Source organism: Lepidochelys olivacea (genome assembly GCF_965140295.1).
Source record: "Lepidochelys olivacea isolate rLepOli2 genome assembly, chromosome: 8".
Lineage (NCBI taxonomy): Eukaryota > Metazoa > Chordata > Testudines > Cheloniidae > Lepidochelys > Lepidochelys olivacea.
Genome location: NC_140418.1, coordinates 58,000,310 through 58,023,802, shown reverse-complemented (window position 1 = coordinate 58,023,802; position 23,493 = coordinate 58,000,310). Strand labels below are relative to the sequence as shown.

General features: G+C 42.8%; 1 long non-coding RNA gene across 3 annotated transcripts; it reads left to right on the top strand.

Annotated features, from left to right (window-relative positions):
• Nucleotides 1–4,709: 4,709 nt before the first annotated feature.
• Nucleotides 4,710–19,804, top strand: LOC311524517. Of its 3 annotated transcripts, none has more exons than XR_014712575.1 (3): nucleotides 4,710–4,878; nucleotides 16,758–16,934; nucleotides 19,310–19,804. It is a non-coding gene; the product is annotated as an uncharacterized lncRNA (long non-coding RNA). The 3 variants fall into 3 exon arrangements; XR_014712576.1 differs by lacking the exon at nucleotides 4,710–4,878 and adding an exon at nucleotides 5,435–5,549; XR_014712577.1 differs by lacking the exon at nucleotides 4,710–4,878 and adding an exon at nucleotides 5,450–5,571.
• Nucleotides 19,805–23,493: the final 3,689 nt, after the last annotated feature.

Genomic DNA, 23,493 nt, shown 5'->3' with positions numbered 1-23,493 from the left:
GGGCCAGAGCCTCAGCTGAAAGTCTATGGAGCTGTGCCAATTTACCCTAGCTGACGATCTGGCCATTGTTCTTTTCCCCTTCAACTCCACCATCTTCTTTGCCAAACCACTATCTCTCTCCTCCAACCCTCAATCAATTCCTGTGCATATAACTCCCTTCCTCTCTTCTTTTTCAGCCAAACATAATTTAGTATGGTCTCCATAATGGTTTCCCTGTGAGTTGACTTCTGCTCCCTCAATATTTATGCATGCACCATTGATAGTGTTTTTATACTGTACAAAATACAGAAGAGGACCCAAACAAACTGCTGATTACTGATAGAAGTAGTCAGCTTTTGGATATTGTCAAGATTTTTGTTGTTTTCAGTGAATTCTAGATTTAAAGTACTGCTTTGTTACATATATCAGGGATACTTGGTATTTCTGTGGAATTGGAACAAAAAATGAACATGTAAATTCCAACTACTTTATATTCCTTCCATTTTTTGCTTTATCCTTTCTCTTTATTTCTTAATAGTCTTTTCAATGCAGATTTTCTTTCCCATTGTGATCACACTCTTCAGGCAATAACATTCCTATTCTCAATGGTTTTGTATAATCAAAACCTACCCATTCCAAAATCATGTGCAATCTACAGGGAGGAATTATTAAAAGCACTTGACAGATTTGTTTTATTGCCTGGTACAGAGTAAGAACTGAGGACTTTCAAGCTGAACAGCTGAATCAAGATTAGATTTTACTATCCTTTGAAATAGGTTTGAACTCTTCAGGTCTGGATTCTTCACTATTTTTGTGTTTACAAAAGTATTCCAAAAGCTGTATTTTGAATGTTTATCAGGGTCAGATCCTCAACTGGTTTAAATAAGAGTTCCCCCATTGACTTCAGTTAGGTTACATTGATTTACATCAGCTGAGTATCCGGCCCTTAGTGTAACACAGAATTAAAATAAGAATATAATGTAGTTTAACATAACTTGTTTCAAGCTCAAGGTACCCCAAAGCACATCAGTGTCTCAAGTGATTCTGGGCAATAAGTAAATTTGGCTGCAATTATGATTTCAGCAAAATCACATACATGGTATTTAGTATTATAATTTGTTTCATGGAAGGATAAGAAAAAAGGAGGCAGAAAGGACATGAGTTTAAATGTCTCATGTGAAGGACAGCAGCAAATCTTTTGTACTCTACTACAGTGTCACCACTGGGCATACAGTCAGGTCCTGGAGGAAAATTGGAACCTTCTGATGAAGAAGTGTGAGTCTGACTAGTATTATGGGTTAATCAGACCGTGTTGTATGCAATAATTGCTACAAGATCTAGAGTGACAAAGTTCAAATCTTTCACAAGGTCACTACTGCTCTGTACCCATTATTCAGGCATAGCAAAGACTGATTCAAAGGTTTCTTTATTGCTGCTTCTAGCCTTTATGGTACTGGTTCTTCTCTGGTACAGAAAATATAGAATGAATAATTAGTAATAATAGCAGCTATTTTTGAAATGAATTTACATGATTTACCCTGATGAAAGGTAATTAACGTTGTTTAGCCTGTTTCACCAAAGTTAACTGTGAAAATATACTGTAACACTACACAGGGCTAGCTTTTCTAAGGTTGATACCTAGCTAATACCAGACTAAGTAGTGGCATTTCAAAAGACACCATCAACTTGTTTTTTTTTAAGTGACTAAGTGAAAAAGAATATTATTTTTCCATTTTAGTACCCCAGCTGAGATCAGAGCCTGATCATGCTATGTGCAAACACATAATAACAGACAGTCCCTGTCCCAAATAGCTGAAGTAGAAAAAATAAATAAACCCCAGGAGGGGAACAGAGAGGTGAAGAAATCGAGATCTTAATGCAGGGAAGTGGCAGAGTTGGGCTTTGAATCCAGGTCTCCTGATTCATACTCCACTGCTCTATGCACTAGATCATACTGCCTTTCCATTTTAAATAATATGTCCCAAATCTTTTTTTAATATCTTTAAATAACAGGCTTTTAAATGTACAGAAAAGGGAAACACATTCAGAAAATATCAAAGTACAAATGCAAAAGACAGGGTGTAGAATCTGAGATGAAGAAGTTGTAGTCTATAGCACATCAACTTATAAATGTTTTCTAGCAAAGACAACTGAACAAGCAAGTGATTACAATTAATTTCTACTAAAAAAAAAAGACCCATTGACTTCACTGAGGTTCTACTTTACACTGTCAACAAGCCATGTTTCCCATGCTTGCCTGATTTTCACATGGGTATCTGCTAAATTCAGCCACCATCCTGCTATGGAAGTATATCAGGTACCTCACAGTTTCTTCATTTTGAGTCAAGTACATAAGGTACCTTTTTAACACACTAACTTAACAGAAACATTGGAGAATGTTTAAGTAAGTGATGTTAATAGAGCCCCAATGGTACTTATATCGCATAGTAACATATCAAACACAATTTAACATTCACAATATCTTCCTTTTGGCAGTTTGGAAATTATGTCCTAATTGTTAACACACAAGCTCATTCAACAGACAGTCTGTTTTAATGTAAAAAGAATGGCAATTTGTCACAAATATGGTGATACACAATAGGCACACTTTCATAGTTACTATTTGAAAAAAAAATTTTTTTTAGAGATATTGTTTTCCAAATATGCCCAAGACCTATACAAGGCCTTCTATATATATCCCAACTTCTGTTGCCTTCAGGTAGGGGAAAATAAAAAAAAGTTTAGGCTTAGGTGCTAGAAGAGAAGAATACAGTACTTGAGAGGACACTCATGTTGAAAGGTTAAGGGAAAGCAATGGGTTTTGATCTTAAAATAGATGAAGCAGGCCACTGGATGCATGGGAAGAGAGATGCTGTTCTAAGCATAAAAGGTGGCTTGCTGACATGCATGAAACAAGGGCAGAAAAAGAAAGGACAAGGCCTGATTCTTCTCTGCCTTGCACCTGATGTGGTCATTTATAGCAGGATATAGATGTTTGTGGCTCTGATTTTCTTGCATTTAGATTTGCACAGGTATAAATGGCTACACACAAAAATGCAGTGTAGTCGGGTCAACAGCAAACACCATAGGAGAAAATTGGTCAGTGGATATCGTAAGGGGGAATGAAGAAGTAACTGGAATATAAACGGATGGAGTTGCATTAAGGTGGTGAGAGGAGAAAGCATATGAATTTAATGCAGAAACAAGATGGCAGTGTAGGAATACCAGGCTAGTGTTGCCATGGATGCTATCACATGATAGGATGATGATTTTAACTGCAATATTTTGGATAGATTGTGAGGCAGAGAATGGTGATGCCAAATGGGAGGGGGTTAGGGTAGTAGGATAAGAGATGATCCAAGCCCAAGGTTTTAGATGTAGAAACAAGCACAAAGTGACGACCTAGTCAATCATAGTTACTGCACATCCTGGACATAATTAGTATTTATTGATGGTTGTCTAATAAACAGCATATAAAAGACTTGGTTTACAGTTCTTAGATCATATGGCTTAGGCTCTGGGTTCTGGCCCAGACCCTTCCACAGACTTACTCCCATCTTTGGCCCTCAGAAAAAAATCATGTAATTTACCCATCTGTAAAATGCGTGCAACATAATAGTATTAACCTACATCAAAGGAGTAACATTACCTATGAAAGTTCATTATTAATATTTTTAAATTCCATATGGTCCTTGAATGAAAGGTACTATCAAAATGCATAGCCTAATTATTGGAACTTTTAAGGTCTCCTGAAATATATTCTCTTCCTAGGATATCTATCTTTCTGACACATCATTAGGCATTGGACATAATTTGCAAAATCTAATAAGAATGCAGATTCATGCTAAGCATAGAGGTGATGTTAGCTAAGGCATTGCACTAGAAGTCTGGAGAGCTGGGTAATGTTCCCAGTCTTGCTGTGTGACATTAGGCAAGTCATTTATCCTCCCTGTGCCCTCAGTTCCTCTCTCACTCTTTGTCCTATCTACTCAAATATGAGCCCATTAGGGCAGGGACTACCTCTTACTGTGTGTTTTTACAGTGCCTAGCACAATGAAGACCTGATCTTGGTTGGGGCACATTCACACTATTGTAATATAAATAATAATAATAATAGTTTACAGATGTAAATATCAAAGGAGATTTCATAGATAACCCAACAACTAGATATTCCACTTTTATTTTGTTGGAGAAAAAACACTGAGCTGAGATAAGGTCAAAAGATGGAGCAACACATTATGGCTCCAGTCTCCATGCACACCTGCTGGATAATTGGCATTGCCATCCTGCTGTCTTGTCAACCTGCTGACTGGTGCTGCCCTCCAGTCATCCTGTCCACCTGTTTATAAGTTATCTTCAGTGTACACCATTTTGAGCATCATTTAAAAATAAACCCTGTTAAAAATATTCTCATCCTTGGCTTTTTCATTTCTAAAATCTTTGGGCTTAATCCAGAGCCCCCTAAAGTGAACAGGAGTCTTTCCACTGAATTCAATGGGCTTTGGAGCAGCCCCCCTAATGATCTTTCTTCTATGGCTAATTAATCTTCTTCATTAGTTACTCCCCAGATTCCATTCCTCTTCCTCATCACTTCATGCCAGTGCACATTATTCTTGTCTTTGAAACGTTAATTGTTGCTGTGCACGCCCTTCCTGTAGTGCTTTTAGATTAAATCCCCCACCCCCCAGATATCCACCTAATGCTTCCAAGGACAGGGAATCAGACAGTGGCAGGTGCAGTACAGGCCAATTAAAAAACAAATCTGTGCTAACTGAGGGGTGAGCTTCAGTAAAAATCACAAGTGACAATACCAGATGTTTGGGGAAAATTGTTATTGACCAAATATTTCCACTGCTGGCACAGCTTTGACACGTTTGGATGTTGTAGCTTTTGTAAAAGGTAAGTTCCTTGTATTTTCATCATTGGATGTTTGCAAAATGACTCTCTCATACATCTTACCTACCTACTTCAGCTCCTTTCTTCAGATTCATGGGATAACATTAGTCAGACCTGCTATTAATCAGTCATTTATTCATTTCCCCCTGGAGCATAAAGATGTTCTGTTCCTTTAGATATTTCAGTTTGTTTGCTGATGGTTAGAGTTCCAGGTTTATTATGATTAATTGTAACAGAACAGCACCTAGAAGCTCCACCAAGAACAGTGTTTCATTATGCTAAGCAACACATACTAAGAAATGGTTTCCTTGCCTAAAAGAACTTACAATCAAAATAGACAAGACAAACAAAACGTATGTTACAAGGCATTCAGAAGTGTGATTGTAGCTCAGGGAGGTAAACCCACACTATCTTTACTCTAGCTAGCATGCTAAAAATATTGCTGAAGATGCAGTGCAGTCTAGTAATATGAGTACGTACCCAGAGTTCTTGGGTGGGCTTGTCCAGCCTGTGCTGAAGTCCATGCTGCGATGTTTTCACTACTATTTTTAGAGTGCTAGCTAGATTACAGCAAGCAGAGGTATGCTTATCCAAGCTGCAGATCACCCCTTTGATGGAATTGTAAACATACCCAAATAATGGGAAAGGAAAGAGAGGCACGGGGAGGTGAAAAGGTATGTCAAGATCACACAGCAGGTAAGTGGCAAAGTCTGGAATAGATTCTGGTTTCCAGATTCTAGACAGGTGCCCTACCCAGTAGGCCACACTCCTGTATTGTTTTTTTCTTTTTATTGAACATTTCATAACTAATTCTCTTAGATACAGATATTTAAGAGCCTGATCTGAAGCCCAGTGAAATCAGTGGGAGTCTTTTCATTGACTTCAATTGGCTTTGGATCCGTCCCTAAAGGTCAGGGACAAAATTGAGGTATGTTCAGTGGTTACTGGGACTAAACTAGATTCTTTTGCGTGGGGAGGAAGAGAGAGATTTTTCAGACACACTAAAAAGGCTGTATGTATCCAAACTTCAGGAGTTTGAACTGAACTAAGCTGTTTGAGGCCTCTCATCATTAATCACATTCTGCTTTTCAGCAAGTTCAGGAATGCTGGACTTCTAAATGAGCTGTTAAATTAATGACTGTTGAATGATTTTCTTTTCAACGGTCACTGAAACATGTTAATAAAAAAAACAACTTTCATTTTTGCTGTGACTCCCAAATTATTTTTATAAGTCTTTACAATATTTTTCTTCTGTGCTAGAATCTGAGATCAGGGCTGTCCAGAGAAGGTTGGGCTCTGGCAGAGGCTTGATCAAACTTCAATAATTCTGAAAAATCCCAACACCCCTAGACAGCAATACAGGTTTTGGCAAGCCAGGTTTCACTTCACTTCATTCACTCACCTCATCCCCACAGTGCATTAGCCATATAGTTTGGGATTAGCAGCAAATTGTTGGGTTTTTTTGTAGGGATTGTCAGCCAACAGATATACTGTGCATTGATGGAGGATGACCGTATATTGGAACATAGCCACTCAAGCCAGGATAGAGAGAAGTTAATTGAAGGTGATCAAAAAGTACTAACAATTGTCTTTAGGAGGTCAGAGAAAACAACTTGAAAAAACCCTAGAACAGCTGTTCTCCACAGTATTGATCCCGGTACAATGCAGAAACACAGGTCCCCAGCAGATTTCCCTTCTCTTGTTGTTAAAAGTCAGCTGTAATTTGCTGTTGACAAACAGAAGGAACAATGCATGTTTGATTTTTGGATCACGCTCCATCTGTTGATGCTTAATTCTTACTGGTTGCCTAAGTTTTACTGGCATCCTGGGCTTCTATGTATTGTTTTCCAATAAGTATGCAAATCATCGGGCCAGCTGAGAATTTTTATTCAATAATATATTAAAAATTAAACAGATAAGTTTTCATACAGTACAACTAAAAAGGAAAAAAAGAAAACTCAGTAATACAGGACCACTGCACTGACAAGCTAGTGAAACAATAGAATAACGTGGTAAACTTAACCATTAATGCCTTGCCCCAAAATGCCTGTTTTTGACTCTTCATATCACCTGGATTCAGCTTGGGAGATGCAACAAAAAGGCAGAAGTAAAATTGGTTGTGAATTCAGGGGCAGAACTTCAGATGGTGTATTTTGGCACAGCTCCATAGAAATCAGTCCAATGAGAGAGCATATCAAGGAAGCGATGCTGTTTTACATTAACTGAAGATCTGGCCCAGTATTCTTTATGAATTTAGTCCCTTGTTTGTTTAGTGAATTGTCCATGATTTTCTTCAAATGTATTTGTAATTCACAAGCATTCACCGTACGGTTTCAATGAATAATTTTCAGTCTTGTTCACAGCTTGTTTGTTTTTTTCTATTCATTGTGCTTTGGGTCTTTGGTCACTAAGTTAGTCACATGGCATTTCTACTGCCTGATTGGCTGACTGAAACATTTTAAATAGGAGAAACAATGAATAGTGAATGCCCTTCTGATATTTTCAGACAAATGAATGCCCACAGGACTGCTGCCAAGGACAGCCTTTGGCCTTGTGGAAGGGAGTAACATGATGGGTCTGTGACCTACTCAGAAGGGGAGGCGATGCTTCAATTAAGATTGAGCCTGGCAAAACCCCAGCTACCGCTCAAAAAGTGTCTGCAAGCAGAGAAAGACTATTGAAAACACTTCAGACCTACAACTTCTTATATAGTGTTTGTTTCCAGGTCCAACTGAAGATCCTGATCTTAATCTTAAAGAGGGAGCAGGAAATGCAGCATCAAGATTGTACTTCTCACATGAGGAACTGACTCAGACTCAAATAAGAATCATAGCCTTAATTCTGCCCCAGTTGAGACACACATGCAGTATCTCATGGTTACAGGCATGAATATAAGTCCACAAAATGGTCCTCAGCAAGTGCCCATAGAGTAATTGTAATGCTACATTTGAAATGTGCCTGTGATAATTTTACTTCACAATGCAGTCACTTGCAAATTAGATTCCCATACACACACTCAAAATATCAAACTTGAAATACAGTCATTGTGGGCACAGGGGAAACTATTCTCAAGGACGATATGCTACTGTTGCTTTTTCATGAATTAGAAGGTTAAAGACATTATGAATTTTGAGATTCTCAATTCGGAAAGGTTTCAGAGTAACAGCCGTGTTAGTCTGTATTCGCAAAAAGAAAAGGAGTACTTGTGGCACCTTAGAGACTAACCAATTTATTTGAGCATGAGCTTTCGTGAGCTACAGCTCACTTCATTGGATGCATGCCGTGGAAACTGCAGCAGACTTTATTTATACACAGAGAATACGAAAAAATACCTCCTCCCACCCCACTGTCCTGCTGGTAATAGCTTATCTAAAGTGATCATCAGGTGGGCCATTTCCAGCACAAATCCAGGTTTTCTCACCCTCCACCCCCCACACAAATTCACTCTCCTGCTGGTGATAGCCCATCCAAAGTGACAACTCTTTACACAATGTGCATGATAATAAAGTTGGGCCATTTCCTGCACAAATCCAGGTTCTCTCACCCCCTCACCCCCCTCCCAAAAACCACACGCACAAACTCACTATCCTGCTGGTAATAGCTCATCCAAAGTGACCATTCTCCCTACAATGTGCATAATTAAGGTGGGCCATTTCCAGCACAAATCCAGCTATTACCAGCAGGACAGTGGGGTGGGAGGAGGTATTTTTTCATATTCTCTGTGTATAAATAAAGTCTGCTGCAGTTTCCACGGCATGCATCCGATGAAGTGAGCTGTAGCTCACGAAAGCTCATGCTCAAATAAATTGGTTAGTCTCTAAGGTGCCACAAGTATTCCTTTCAATTCGGAAAGGCACTAACAGATGAGCGTAACTTTCAGCAACTCAGTGGGACTACTCACAAGCTTAAATTAGGCACTTGCTTAAGTGTTTTATTAAAATCAAATCAAAAGCACAATTTTTAAAGTAATCGTAACAGTAAAGCCATCTCCCATTCTGATTTGCAAGCATTGTATGCTGATGGCATAGGTGTAAATGATGACATAAGTGACAAGGCAGTTGGGCATCAGGCTGATAGCATTTTCTCTCAGCAACTGTTAGCCAAACTCTGTGTCCAGGTTTCCAACAGGGCTCAGGGTTGATGTTGTTGCCCTTAATTCTGTATCCAGCCTTAATTACAGACCTGAATGTTTCCGTTTAAGATTAAGAATTGAGTTTTTTAATTTAGTAGTAATGAGTTTGGAAAATAGCCAGTGCGTTCTCTCCTAAAACAGATTAGACTCAAAGACACTTTCAGATTGTAAAAGCCATAAAATTGCTATAAATCTTAAAAATGGTAAGTATTCAGTTCCCAAAGGGAGAATGTAACATGCTATTTTTTTTCCTATGGCTCAACAGTTAATTTGGGATCTATAAATATATTAAATTTTCAAAGAACAGATTTTTTCAAATGAACTGTTTCATTTCTTAGAGCCTCATAGAAAGCAAATAAGTCACAAGTGACATGATAGCACTTGAAAGGTTTTTAAATACACTAAAGATAAGTAATCACAACCTGTATTTTCTTCCTTAAAACATTCAGTGATTTCTCAGAAGTGAGAGATGCATAATGGGCCCAATCCAATGCCCTTAGAAGTCAATGGAAAGACTCTGATTCACTACAAAGGGTGTTGCATCAAGGCGGGTATGGGGAGCTTTCATGAAAAGACCCAAATGCAGCTCCACCACTTTGTCTCAACACCCTCTGCTACTCTGGTCATTATATAACCAGTCATTATCCCTTTGCACAGACTCTGTGACCCTACATAGGGAATAAAGCGCCATATGCACAGGCCAGCAAAAACTGCCATTCCTATGTTTGGAGAAGTGCAGAGGCTGATCAACCCAGAGGTGCAATGCACCCTGAAGGTCAAGAATCAAACCGGGACATTGCCTTCCCCTCCACCCCCAATTCCTGAGAATGGCACCCCAGACATGCCCTTCCCTTCAGGGGGACAATAGGAACTAGCTACAGCCTCAACAGATACCTGGCAGTGCATTTAGCAGAATATAATCTCAGTGTTTCTTGACAGTGCTTCTTTGTGGGCCCCACATTGAAGACTTCACATCTGGGTCATGGAGGTAAGAGTGGAAAGGAAGGAAGTCACTTATGGGATGACCCAAAGTTGTTGGGAGTCTGGTTTTAGGTGATGTATGGTAAGCAATGAACATCAGGAATGTGTTGGCATGAGGGTGAAATAGGGGCTGGATGGTAATGCGTGTGCGGGTATAATTTGTTGTGGGCTAAGGGGCTAATGGGGCTGAGATGTAAGCAGCAGGGATCAAGACAGCAGAAGAGTATTCAGTGTGGCAAAGCCAACAATGTAGCCATGGCCAGGAAGGTGTTGGGGGGAGGAAATCTGGATTTAGGTTCCATAAATTCAGGTACTACTGAGACCATGCCTGGCTCTGCCCCAGAAGAAATTATATCCGTAATAAACTATTGAACAGTTATCTCTCTTTGCAAGGCTATTTTATTTGCTCTTTTAGTATTTGGTTTGATTTCTCTTTGTACGTGTTTATATGTTATGATAATATCTGAACGGTTTGTGTAGCAATAGTGTCCAACACTTCTGTCCTTTGGCTTTCATGATAGTGGGTCAGTAACTTAGGCCAACATTTTCAATAGTGTCCCCTAGTTTTAGTTGGCTCCATTTGTGAGTAATCACTTCAGATGCCTTAGGCCTGATGTTTAGATATGCTGAGGAGACATAACGATAGTTAAAGTCCTGTGGAGCACCACTGAAAATCAGGCTGTCAAAAGCCGAGCACGCAAACAATGAGGCACATAAAATTAGCTGACGTTTCTGAAAACTGAGGCCACAATCGCTCTCTGCTCTAGTTTTCTTGCAATGAGGGACAATATTTATTTACTTACCTCACAGTGTCATTGGTGGCTCAGGCTGAGAATTTTAAAGGATCTAAGGGAGTTGGTTGCCCAGCTCCCACTGAATTTCAATGGGATTTTAGTACCATGCTCCCTTGAGCTCCTTTGCAAACACCAGACCCAATGTGTTTAAAGCACTTTGAAATGCTCAGATGACAGATGCTGTATAATTGCAAGGATTTATCAGCAGTAAGGTATTATCATGAGTACTTTGATAGGGGAAGGGAAATCCTTTACAAATACAAACATTGTTAGTTCATTCTCTATTGTGAATTTGTGCATTTGGGGATGGAGGTAGCTTTTGTTTTGCCCTTGCCCTGTTTTTCCCTTTCCACTTTCCCCAGCATCCCAACAAGTCTGTTTCCCATGTCATACTCCAAAAAATTCCACCATCCTTTGTCTGGCTAGTAAAAGGTTGCCCTTGTATAGACTGGCTGGTACTCCCAACACCCAGGCAATATGCCATATTCAAAATAAGCTCAGTCTCCGAAGACGTAATATGAAAGCTGTATTCTTTCCCCATATCTGGTCTCATAGTTCTCAATGTTCTAAAACAGCTGCCAAGCCTCTGGGCTACCTCCACAGAGAATTTTTCTGGATAAATATGCCATGTGATTCATAGTTTTTCATACCACATTGGCTTGACAGAACATTGCTGGGATAATTCATCATTTTTTTCCATACTTATGCATTCTTATTAGCACATCCTGACTGTATGGATCATTATTAATAAATTAGAGATTAACTGTAAAAGATTCCTTAAGGGCATTTGTAAATTTTTTTTTTCTTCCTCAGTATTTCAACTCACCTGTTGGTAACAGTGGTACCAAAAATATGTATTGAGTTGTAATTCGGCAACAAGGTTTAAAAATCATCTTTATTATTACTATTACTACTACTATTATTTTCCTGTCTCTCATAGGGACATAAGACAGCTGGTTTAGAAGATAATGGCAGTAATAATTATTTGCATCATAACTGTAGCAAAGTGGATAGTTGAGAGCATCTGTTATGATCTTTCACTTTCTCTAACTTGTCCCCAGAGAGGCTATGATGGCTGAAATATTCTTTTCCATTTCTGTCTGCAATAATATTCATTATGAAATGCAGATTACCTGTCACTTAAGGAAATTGGCTTCAGTGATGCCTGTTCTTTTTTGTTTTGCATACAAAAAATGAAAAGAGCAGAATCAGTTAAAAGAATTAGATACTGGTATAGGGGAGGCAGTTTGCAAGAAAGGGGAACATGTACGGGTAATAATACCCCTTATATTCTGCAAGCTGCATATAGCCACTGTGAAGTCTAAGATACTACATCACAAGAAGAAGAGAACTCGTTGACTTGAAGGTGAAAGTCAAGTTGACTTAGCTTTGATCCAGAGGTCAAACAGCCCCGTCCTGCACTGCTCAGTTAAACCCAGATTCTGCAGCTTTTTGCTGATATATCCAGCCATGACAGGTTTATCCTAGTGGAAGGGGCAAAGCTCTAGGGGCACTGAACCAGTATAGCTGTTCCTATGGTTACCTTCCCACACACAGGTGTGACTGAGAAAAAAGGGGTGTGGCCAGGACATCCATTTACCCCACTGACACCTGAATGTTCTACTGATCACTTGGGGCAGTTGGTGAACTATGCAAGTTAGAGCAGCCTTCAGGCAACACTGACTGATGCTAAGGGGCCGTAGAGGCATGCAGCTGGCCTAGGATCAAAGAAGAGCGAAGATGGCTCAAAGATACCTTTGCATTCAAGCACCTCCTTCAGCCCTCCAAGTTGTGCTGTGAGCTCCCTCTAATGGGTATGAAAAAGTCTAAGAGGTCAAATGGAATAGGAAAGGGAGAGAGGGATTCCATTTTAAAACACATTCAATTTTTGTACAGCACTTAATGGCCACGGTATTTCCTTCTAAATCTGACCAAGGAATATTTTGTAATTATCCCATTGGGAGCTAGGTTGGCTGTTTTTGCTGCTGTTCTTTTTAATGCACTTTCTTTCAGCCAATAACGCCTTTTTAATATTTAAAGTTGGAAACTAGCATTTTATTGTAGGCACTTCTGGAACCTGATCCAAACCCTATTGAAGTCAATGGGAGTCTTTTGATGGATTTCAGTGGTTTTTGGATCAGCCCCATGTCATTTACAGTCCCTGATTTTCACTTCTCTTGGAGGCTGTGTGTGTGCGTGTGCATGAGCACAACTTCAGAAATGAAAATTGGAACTGAACTGCTAAGGCTGAGTGGGGACCTCATACTCTCTTTTGCTTCTGGGTATGGTTAGCAGATGGAGAAGGCAATATGAAGGTGCAGCAATGGGGGGCTAAGTATTAACCCAAAGAAAGAGAGGGAAGGAGAGTGGCAGGGGCTGGGGAGAGCACTGACGGGCTGATCAACCAGCAACTTCTACTCTGAAATTCTTTGTGTTTGTAGAACCATCCTATAGAATGTAATGGAAAATTATAATCCCACTGCAGAATTGTATAGGATAATTTTATCTATCTATATTGATATCTATAGCTATATCTATTGATAGCTACATAGAAAGACTCTCATCCTCTGTGAAAACCTACAGAATCTAATAGTTGGTTATATACAATCTTATCACACTTTTATAGAACACTGCTGTGTTCATCTCTGTTAAAGTCTATGAGACTTTTCCATAAGCATGTGTGTGCGGACGTGTGTGTACTGTTTCCAAGTGGTATTTTTAAAGAAAAAATATCTTTTAGTGGCTGACATGAATTATTTCACTTCGTAAAAACATTCACTCTGGCATGCACAAAAGCTACATTTCAAAAAGCATTTATCATTGACAAATTATTCCATTGTTACCAAGGCTTTACAATTGTTAGTTATTACAATGGTGTCAGTTAGCGTATCCAATGCTAACATTCTGTCAGGCTTTTCATTATAAATTCCTATTTAGAGGTGTTTACTATCTTAGTTATCTCTCTCAATAGTCCCTCATTTTAGATATAAATTTATCTCCATCCCCTCAGACCTGGCATTCTTTCACTTTTATTATTGTAAAATATTTACATCAGAAACACAGAATTATAAAACAGATTAGAAAACAATGCCCTTTATGTGAAATAAATTAATCCCCTTCCCTCATCATTTTAAGAGGGCTGCATTTACAACCGGTCTTGTGTGTTTCTCTTTAGGTCTTTGTGCCACGTTCGGTCTCCTACTTGGCCCCTGGCAACTTGAGAAATATGATCTTGGTTATTTCAAACCAAACATTGCAGAAACTTGGCACAAGTCCATACACAGATACAAATATATGTAAATTAAAGTGAAAATTGTTTTAGTTCTATAGCTGCAAATCAAAATCTTTCCCCACTACACTTCCATATGAAAAATACTAGAGTTTTGGAAGATTTTGGGACAATCTCTTTCATTTTACAGATATACACATACTTGGGCACTAAGGCAGAGGTGGGCAAACCGTGGCCCACAGGCCACATCCAGCCCGCGGGACCCTTCTGTCCGGCCCCTGAGGTCCTGACCCAGGAGGCTCGCCCCCAACCCTTCACCTGTTGTCCCCCCTCCCCCGCAGCCTAAGCTCACTGGGCCGCCGGCGCAAGGCTCTGGGCAGCAGGGGGGTGAGCTCTTTCTGGGCAACGCAGCTGCAGAGCCATGTCCTTACCCACTACTCTGTGCTGGGCCGTGGTGTGGCTGGCTCCAGCCGGGCGACATGGCTGCCTCTCCTGGTGCTCTGGGCGGCGCAGCTGTCGTGGCACCAGTCTCCGGTGCTCCTGGCAGCGCGGTAAGGGGCAGGGAGCAGGGGTGGTTGGATAGAGGGCAGGGGAGTTCAGGGTGGTCAGAGGCATAGGCACCAACTTCTTCTGGAGCCGGTGGGTGCTCAACCCCTCCCGGTGCAGGCCCTGCCCCTGCCACCAACTCCACCCCCTGCCCCCATTCCAACCCCTTACCCAAAGTCCCCACTCCAACTCTACCCCCTCGGTCCCCCTATTGGACTCCTTCCCCAAATCCCTGCCCCGACCCTGCCTCCTCCTGTGAGCGTGTTCCTGCTCCCCCCCCCCTCCCTCCCACAGCTTCTTACACCGTGAAACAGCTGTTTTACGACAGCAAACACTGGGAGGAGAAGCAGGGACACAGCTCGCTCAGGGGAGGAGGCAGAGGTGAGCTGGGGTGGGGGGATGGGGTGAGGAGCTTGGCTGCTGGTGGGTGCAGAACACCCACCATTTTTTCCCCATGGGTACTCCAGCCCCAGAGCACCCACGGAGTTGGCATCTATGGGAGCAGGGGTCCCGGGGGGGGGGCAGTCAAGAAGGAAAGGGGGGATTGGATGGGGCAGTGGGGGGGAAGTCAGGGGCAGGGGTTCTGGGGGCAGTCAGGGAGAAGAGGTGGTTGGATGGGGCAGGGGTCCCGGGGCGGAGGGGTCAGTCAGGAAGGAGAGGAAGGGTTGGATGGGGCGGCAGGGGGCAGTCAGAGGTGGGGGTGTGTGGGTGCAGTCAGGGATAGGGAGGAATGGATGGGGCATGGGTCCCGGGGGGCTGTTACAGGACAGGGAACAGGAGGGGTTGGATGGGGCAGAAGTCCTGGGGGCATTGTCGGGGGCAAGAAGCCGGGGCGGGGTCAGATAGGGGCAGGGACTGGGCCAAGCCTGGCTGTTTAGGGAGGCACAGCCTCCCCTAACTGGCCCTCCAAACAATTTTGGAAACCCGATGTGGCCCTCAGGCCAAAAAGTTTGTCTGCCCCTGCACTAAGGGGAAAGTACATTAAATCAAGGGAATATTAAACATGAAGGAACAGATTAGAGCAGCAAAAAAGCTTGTGGTTTCTTAATGTATACTGTTGATATGCAGTGGATACCATAATGGCATCTCAGTATGTGACAATAGTTTGATACTAATATGCCCTAAGAGTTACATTCCTTTTGCTTACTTAAGCTTCAACATTAATGTTACTTAAATATAATTTAAGTGATTCCTTTTAATATTCCTTGTACTCAGATTCTGGGTTGAATCTAAGTAAGCAGGGCCTGATATCCCAGATGAATGTGCAAAATTGTATATGCAAACAAGGTACAAACGTGTGTATTACTACTTTCCTAGCTAACTACATGTACACGCAAACACCTGATTTTCACCAGAAACTGTAGTATGGGGTGAAATCTTGTTGAAGCTGGTGGATGTGACAGCCACCCCTCATTCAGGATAAATGAAGAAACAGTTAAGCCCCTTTTAGAATGAACTTGCTGAACAAAATAGGAGCCATTGCCAGAACACAGGCCACAAGCAAATTTAGTCAAAAACTGAGTGCAGGGGTTTCACTGGGGGCTGAATGAGCTTTGTTTTGGTGAAGCTACATGTGTGGATGTGAGCAGAAGCAGACAGGAACACAGCCAAAGCAGGTTGCAGAGTGGTAGCCGTGTTAGACTCTATCAGCAAAAACAATGAGGAGTACTTGTGGCACCTTAGAGACTAACTAATTTATTTGGGCATAAGCTTTTGTGACCTAAAACCCACTTCATCAGATGCATATAGTGGAAAATACAATAGGAAGATATATATACATAGTACATGGAAAGATGGGGGTTGCCTGACCAAATCTAACAAGACAATTAAAGTAGTCTATTATCAGCGGGAGAAAAAATCACTTTTGTAGCGGTAATCAGGGTGGCTCATTTCAAACAGTTGACAAGAAGGTGTGAGTAAAAGTAGGGGGAAAATTAGCATGGGGAAATTAGTTTTTAGTTTGTGTAATGACTCATCCACTCCCAGTCTTTATTCAGGCCTAATTTGATGGTGTCCAGTTTGCAAATTAATTCCAGTTCTGCAGTTTCTCATTAGAGTCTGTTTTTGAAGTTTTTTGTTGAAGAATTGCCACTTACAAGTCTGTTCTTGAGTGTCCAGGGAGACTGAAGTGTTCTCTGACTGGTTTTTGAATGTTATAATTCTTGACATCTGATTTGTGTCTATTTATTCTTTTGCGTAGAGACTGTCCGGTTTGGCCAATGTATGTGGCAGAGGGGCATTGCTGGAACATGATGGCATATATCACATTTGTTACAAACAAAGCAGACAGAGAAGGCAACGAAAAGCCAAGGACAGTCAGAAAAGCATTTGTAGCATGACCCTGAGAAAAAACTAATGCACACAGATGCACTTGCAGGTAAAGTTAATGGGAGACTCTTGCATAAATTTTAGGGATTATTAATGTCCTTGAATCCACTATGCATTTGTGAAGTACAAGTTAAAGTGGGATGCAGGATGGGCCTGAATGGAGGAAAAGAGAATGCTGCCCAGATGAATTAGAGACAAACTCAGAACTTGGACAATTCTTCAAACATTTATTCAGTTAAGAAACTTTGATCTGTGCCACTTCCACTGACATAACAGACATCTTAAGTCTCAGGAACCTGGACAGCATTTCAGAGTAGCCTGATCACATCTACTCTCACTCTGAACGTTCTATTTTTCTGCAGCCAACACAACAATCCTCCCATTGAGATGATCCAAGAGGAAAAACGAGACAACACAAAGGGACCACAAATAGGATGAGAAACATTACCTAGCTCTTTGTCAGACAACAGATCCTTGTAAGATGTTAGATATGTGTCCAAAAATAAAATCCAAACAAGGAAATGGTTTCAAGAAAAAGGTGGCCTCGGAGAAAGAATATGGAGCAATATGACAGCACTGCTGTGAATGTTAGATGCCAAACTCTTTGAGTCCTGGGGTTAGTTTCTAGGTTCTGAGAATGCACAGCAAAGAGGTACTTGTGTTAGGGATTAAATTTAGCAGCTGTCTGCTAAAAGGAAGAGGCTTCTTTCCTTCAGGCCTACCTGGACACCTCCATGAGTTAAACAGTTTTGCTAGTGACAGGTTTCAGAGTAGCAGTCGTGTTAGTCTGTATCCACAAAAAGAAAAGGAGTACTTGTGGCACCTTAGAAACTAACAAATTTAATAGCTGTAGCTCACAAAAGCTTATGCTCAAATAAATTTGTTAGTCTCTAAGCCCTGGTCTACACTAGGACTTTAGGTCGAATTTAGCAGCGTTAAATCGATGTAAACCTGCACCCGTCCACACGATGAAGCCTCTTAAAATTGATTTCCTTACTCCACCCCTGACAAGTGAATTAGCGCTTAAATCGGCCTTGCCGGGTCGAATTTGGGGTACTGTGGGCACAATTCGACAGTATTGGCCTCCAGGAGCTATCCCAGAGTGCTCCATTGTGACCACTCTGGACAGCCCTCTCAACTCAGATGCCCTGGCCAGGTAGATAGGAAAAGAACCGCGAACTTTTGAATTTCATTTCCTGTTTGGCCAGCGTGGCAAGCTGCAGGTGACCATGCAGAGCTCATCAGCAGAGGTGACCATGCAGAGCTTATCAGCGGAGGTGACCATGATGGAGTCCCAGAATCTCAAAAGAGCTCCAGCATGGACTGAACAGGAGGTACGGGATCTGATCGCTGTATGGGGAGAGGAATCGTGCTATCAGAACTCCGTTCCAGTTTTCGAAATGCCAAAACCTTTGTCAAAATCTCCCATGGCATGAAGGACAGGCCATAACAGGGACCCGAAGCAGTGCCGCGTGAAACTGAAGGAGCTGAGGCAAGCCTACCAGAAAACCAGAGAGGCGAATGGCCGCTCCGGGTCAGAGCCCCAAACATGCCACTTCTATGATGAGCTGCATGCCATTTTAGGGGGTTCAGACACCACTACCCCAGCCGTGTTGTTTGATTCCTTCAATGGAGATGAAGGCAACACGGAAGCAGGTTTTGGGGATGAAGAAGATGATGAGGAGGAGGAGGTTGTAGATAGCTCACAGCGAGCAAGCAGAGAAACCGGTTTTCCCGACAGCCAGGAAATGTTTCTCACCCTGGACCTGGAGCCAGTACCCCCCGAACCCACCCAAGGCTGCCTCCTGGACCCAGCAGGTGGAGAAGGGACCTCCAGTGAGTGTACCTTTTAAAATACTATACATGGTTTAAAAGCAAGCATGTGAAAGGATTAATTTGCCCTGGCATTCACAGCTCTCCTGGATGTACTCCCAAAGCCTTTGAAAAAGGTTTCTGGGGAGGGCAGCCTTATTGCGTCCTTCACGGTAGGACACTTTACCACTCCAGGCCAGTAGCACGTACTCGGGAATCACTGTACAACAAGCATTGCAGTGTATGTTTGCTGGCATTCAAACAACATCCGTTCTTTATCTCTCTGTGTTATCCTCAGGAGAGTGAGATATAATTCATGGTCACCTGGTTGAAATAGAGTGTTTTTCTTCAGGGGACACTCAGAGGAGCCCATTCCTGCTGGGCTGTTTGCCTGTGGCTGAACAGAAATGTTCCCCGCTGTTAGCCACGGGGAGGGGGGAGGGTTGAGGGGGTAGCCACGCGGTGGGGGGAGGCAAAATGTGATCTTATAATGAAAGCACATGTGCTATGTATGTAATGTTAACAGCAAGGTTTCCCCTGAAAGAGTGTAGCCATTGTTTTACAAAATGTGTCTTTTTAAATACCACTGTCCCTTTTTTTTTCCTCCACCAGCTGCATGTGTTTCAATGATCACAGAATCTTCTCCTTCCCAGAGGCTAGTGAAGATTAGAAAAAAAAATGCACTCGTGATGAAATGTTCTCTGAGCTCATGCTATCCTCCCACATTGACAGAGCACAGACAAATGCGTGGAGGCAAATAATGTCAGAGTGCAGGAAAGCACAAAATGACCGGGAGGAGAGGTGGCGGGCTGAAGAGAGTAAGTGGCGGGCTGAAGACAGGGCTGAAGCTCAAATGTGGCAGCAGTGTGATGAGAGGAGGCAGGATTCAATGCTGAGGCTGCTGGAGGATCAAACCAATATGCTCCAGTGTCTGGTTGAGCTGTAGCAAAGGCAGCTGGAGCACAGACTGCCACTACAGCCCCTGTGTAACCAACCACCCTCCTCCCCAAGTTCCATAGCCTCCTCACCCAGATGCCCAGGAACGCGGTGGAGGGGCCTCTGGCCAACCAGCCACTCCACCACAGAGTATTGCCCAAAAAACAGAAGGCTGGCATTCAATAAATTTTAAAGTTGTAAACTTTTAAAGTGTTGTGTGGCATTTTCCTTCCCTCCTCCACCACCCCTCCTGGGCTACCTTGGTAGTCATCCCCCTATTTGTGTGATGAATGAATAAAGAATGCATGAATGTGAAGCAACAATGACTTTATTGCCTCTGCAAGTGGTGACTGAAGGGAGGAGGGGAGGGTGGTTAGCTTACAGAGAAGTAGAGTGAACCAAGGGGCAGGGGGTTTCATCAAGGAGAAACAAACAGAACTTTCACACCATAGCCTGTCCAGTCATGAAACTGGTTTTCAAAGCTTCTCTGATGCGCACCGCACCCTCCTGTGCTCTTCTAACAGCCCTGATATCTGGCTGCGCATAACCAGCAGCCATGTGATTTGCCTCAACCTCCCACCCGGCCATAAACGTCTCCCTCTTACTCTCACAGATATTGTGGAGTGCACAGCAAGCAATAATAACAGTGGGAATATTGGTTTCGCTGAGGTCTAAGCGAGTCAGTAAACTGCGCCAGCGCACCTTTAAACGTCCAAATGCACATTCTACCACCATTCTGCACTTGCTCAGCCTGTAGTTGAACAGCTCCTGACTACTGTCCAGGCTGCCTGTGTACGGCTTCATGAGCCATGGCATTAAGGGGTAGGCTGGGTCCCCAAAGATAACTATAGGCATTTCAACATCCCCTACAGTTATTTTCTGGTCTGGGAATAAAGTCCCTTCCTGCAGCTTTCGAAACAGACCAGAGTTCCTGAAGATGTGAGCGTCATGTACCTTTCCCGGCCATCCCACGTTGATGTTGGTGAAACGTCCCTTGTGATCCATCAGAGCTTGCAGCACTATCGAAAAGTACCCCTTGCGGTTTATGTACTCACCGGCTTAGTGCTCCGGTGCCAAGATAGGGATATGGGTTCCGTCTATGGCCCCACCACAGTTAGGGAATCCCATTGCAGCAAAGCCATCCACTATGACCTGCACATTTTCCAGGGTCATTACCCTTGATATCAGCAGATCTTTGATTGCGTGGGCTACTTGCATCACAGCAGCCCCCACAGTAGATTTGCCCACTCCAAATTGATTCCCAACTGACCGGTAGCTGTCTGGCATTGCAAGCTTCCACAGGCTATTGCCACTCGCTTCTCAACTGTGAGGGCTGCTCTCATCTTGGTATTCATGCGCTTCAGGGCAGGGGAAAGCAAGTCACAAAGTTCCATGAAAGTGCCCTTACGCTTGCGAAAGTTTCACAGCCACTGGGAATCGGCCCAGACCTGCAACACTATGCGGTCCCACCAGTCTGTGCTTGTTTCCCAAGCCCCGAATCAGCATTCCACCGCATGAACCTGCCCCATTAGCACCATGATGCATGCATTGGCAGGGCCCATATTTTCAGAGAAATCTGTGTCCATGTCCTGATCACTCACGTGACCGCGCTGACGTCACCTCCTCGCCCGGTATCGCTCTGCCATGTTCTGGTGCTGCATATACTGCTGGATAATGCATGTGGTGTTTAATGTGCTCCTAATTGCCAAAGTGAGCTGAGCAGCCTCCATGCTTGCCTTGGTATGGTGTCTGCAGAGAAAAAAGGCACGGAACGATGGTCTGCTGTTGCTCTGACGGAGGGAGGGGCGACTGACGACATGGCTTACAGGGTTGGCTTACAGGGATTTAAAATCAACAAAGGGGGTGGCTTTACATCAAGGAGTATTTCAGGCAGGACTTCACAGAGGGTTCCAATAAGAAATGGTGCACCTAAGTAATTGTTCTTTTTGGAACAAGCAGGTTGGTCTGGCCTCTGATTGATACATGGCTAGATTTACCTCGCTGCACCTTCTCTGTGAGTGACTGCAGTGTGACCTAGAGGAATGAGTCCCCTAGACGTGGGGGGCGGGGAGCAAATGAGTAGAAAACAAATCTGGTCTATTTCTTGTTTTGATCCACTCCATCTATCTTTTACATCTTTGGCTGGCAGCAGACGGTGCAGAAGGACTGCAAGCCATCCACATCTCATGGCTGCTCGGTAGAAGATGGTACAATAGGACTGCTAGCAATCCGTATCGCCTGCCTGCTCACCATAAGATGGTTCAATAGGACTGACTGCAGGACTAAAGAGAATGACCTGGTCAAGTCACTTCTAATGTAGTCCCTGCACACATGTCTGCCCAGGCGCTCCTGGCTGACGTGGCCAGGAGCACATCGGACATGACGATGACGGCTACCAGTCCTATTGTACCATCTGCTGCCACAAGGCAAGGGGTTGCTGCTGCTGTGTAGCAATGCAGTACCACATCTGCCAGCACCCAGGAGACATAGGGTGACGGTTACCTGAGTGGGCTCCATGCTTGCCGTGGTATGGCGTCTGCACAGGTAACTCAAGAAAAAAGGTGCGAAACGATTGTCTGCTGCTGCTTTCACGGAGGGAGGGAGGGAACGGGGGCCTGACGATATGTACCCAGAACCACCCGCGACAATGTTTTAGCCCCATCAGGCATTGGGATCTCAACCCAGAATTCCAATGGGCAGCGGAGACTGCGGGAACTGTGGGATAGCTACCCACAGTGCAACACTCCGGAAGTCGACACTTGCCTCGGTACTGTGGAAGCACTCCACCGAGTTAATGCACTTAATGCACTTAGAGCATTTTCTGTGGGGACACACACACTCGAATATATAAAACCGATTTCTAAAAAAACGACTTCTATACATTTGACCTAATTTTGTAGTGTAGACATACCCTAAGGTGCCACAAGTACTCCTTTAGTTTTGCTATTGGCTCTAGGGTGGATTTGATAGACAGAGAACCAGTAAGATACCGTTTTCTCCCTGCAGAGCTCTGCCTTGAAGATCAAACAGAGCCATAGCACAAGTGAACACCATGTTGCCGAAGCATGGCATTTTCAAAATGAAATGCGTCCAGACACATACAGAGAATCATTCATAGAAATTGCACTGCATGTGAACTTGTCAGCAAAGCTGTAGCTTAAAAATCTACCAGTGACTAATAGTTAGTTTAAAGGTTCTTTTCTCTTTGTTGCCCACCTGTAAACTGTGAGGGAAATTTAAAGTAAATAATGGAATTAGGGCTTAATTTAGTATTTCTATTGAGTGTGTGCAGTAAATCTGTACAGAGCTCTGAATACACATAGAAAGTAGGTTAAGACTTTACACAGAACCAGAGTCAAAGGTTCAGGCCAAGGATGTAGATGCAATTTCCAGTGTAGGAGGACTTAACATTATAGAAAGAAAGAAAGAAAGAAAGAAAGAAAGAAAAGATTTAACAAAATCAGGAATTTTAAAACAAGAGCCATTGAATCCTGCTATGTAACTAGGTTAGGCAATTGCTTTCAAAAGCCAAAAAACCCTGTTCTAAATGTGTTTTAACTTCTAAAATGCCATGGGCCACAGCCTCAGCTCATGAAAACTGCCATAGCTCCTTTGAAGTTAGTGGAACTAGGCCAAATTACTTCAACAGAGAATCTGACCCCTATGTATATGAACAGTACTTTCCATTTGAATAATCCTGTATTTCAAGAAGACACAAAAAGTGCTTTATAGTTGCCTGTACCATGGTCACTTTTCCCTCAATTCCCAGCTCTAGGGCAGCCAAGGGGGACTTTTTCAAAAGTGCCTAAGAGATTTAACCGCGTAACCCTGAAGGCATTTCAGTGAGATTTAGGCTTCTA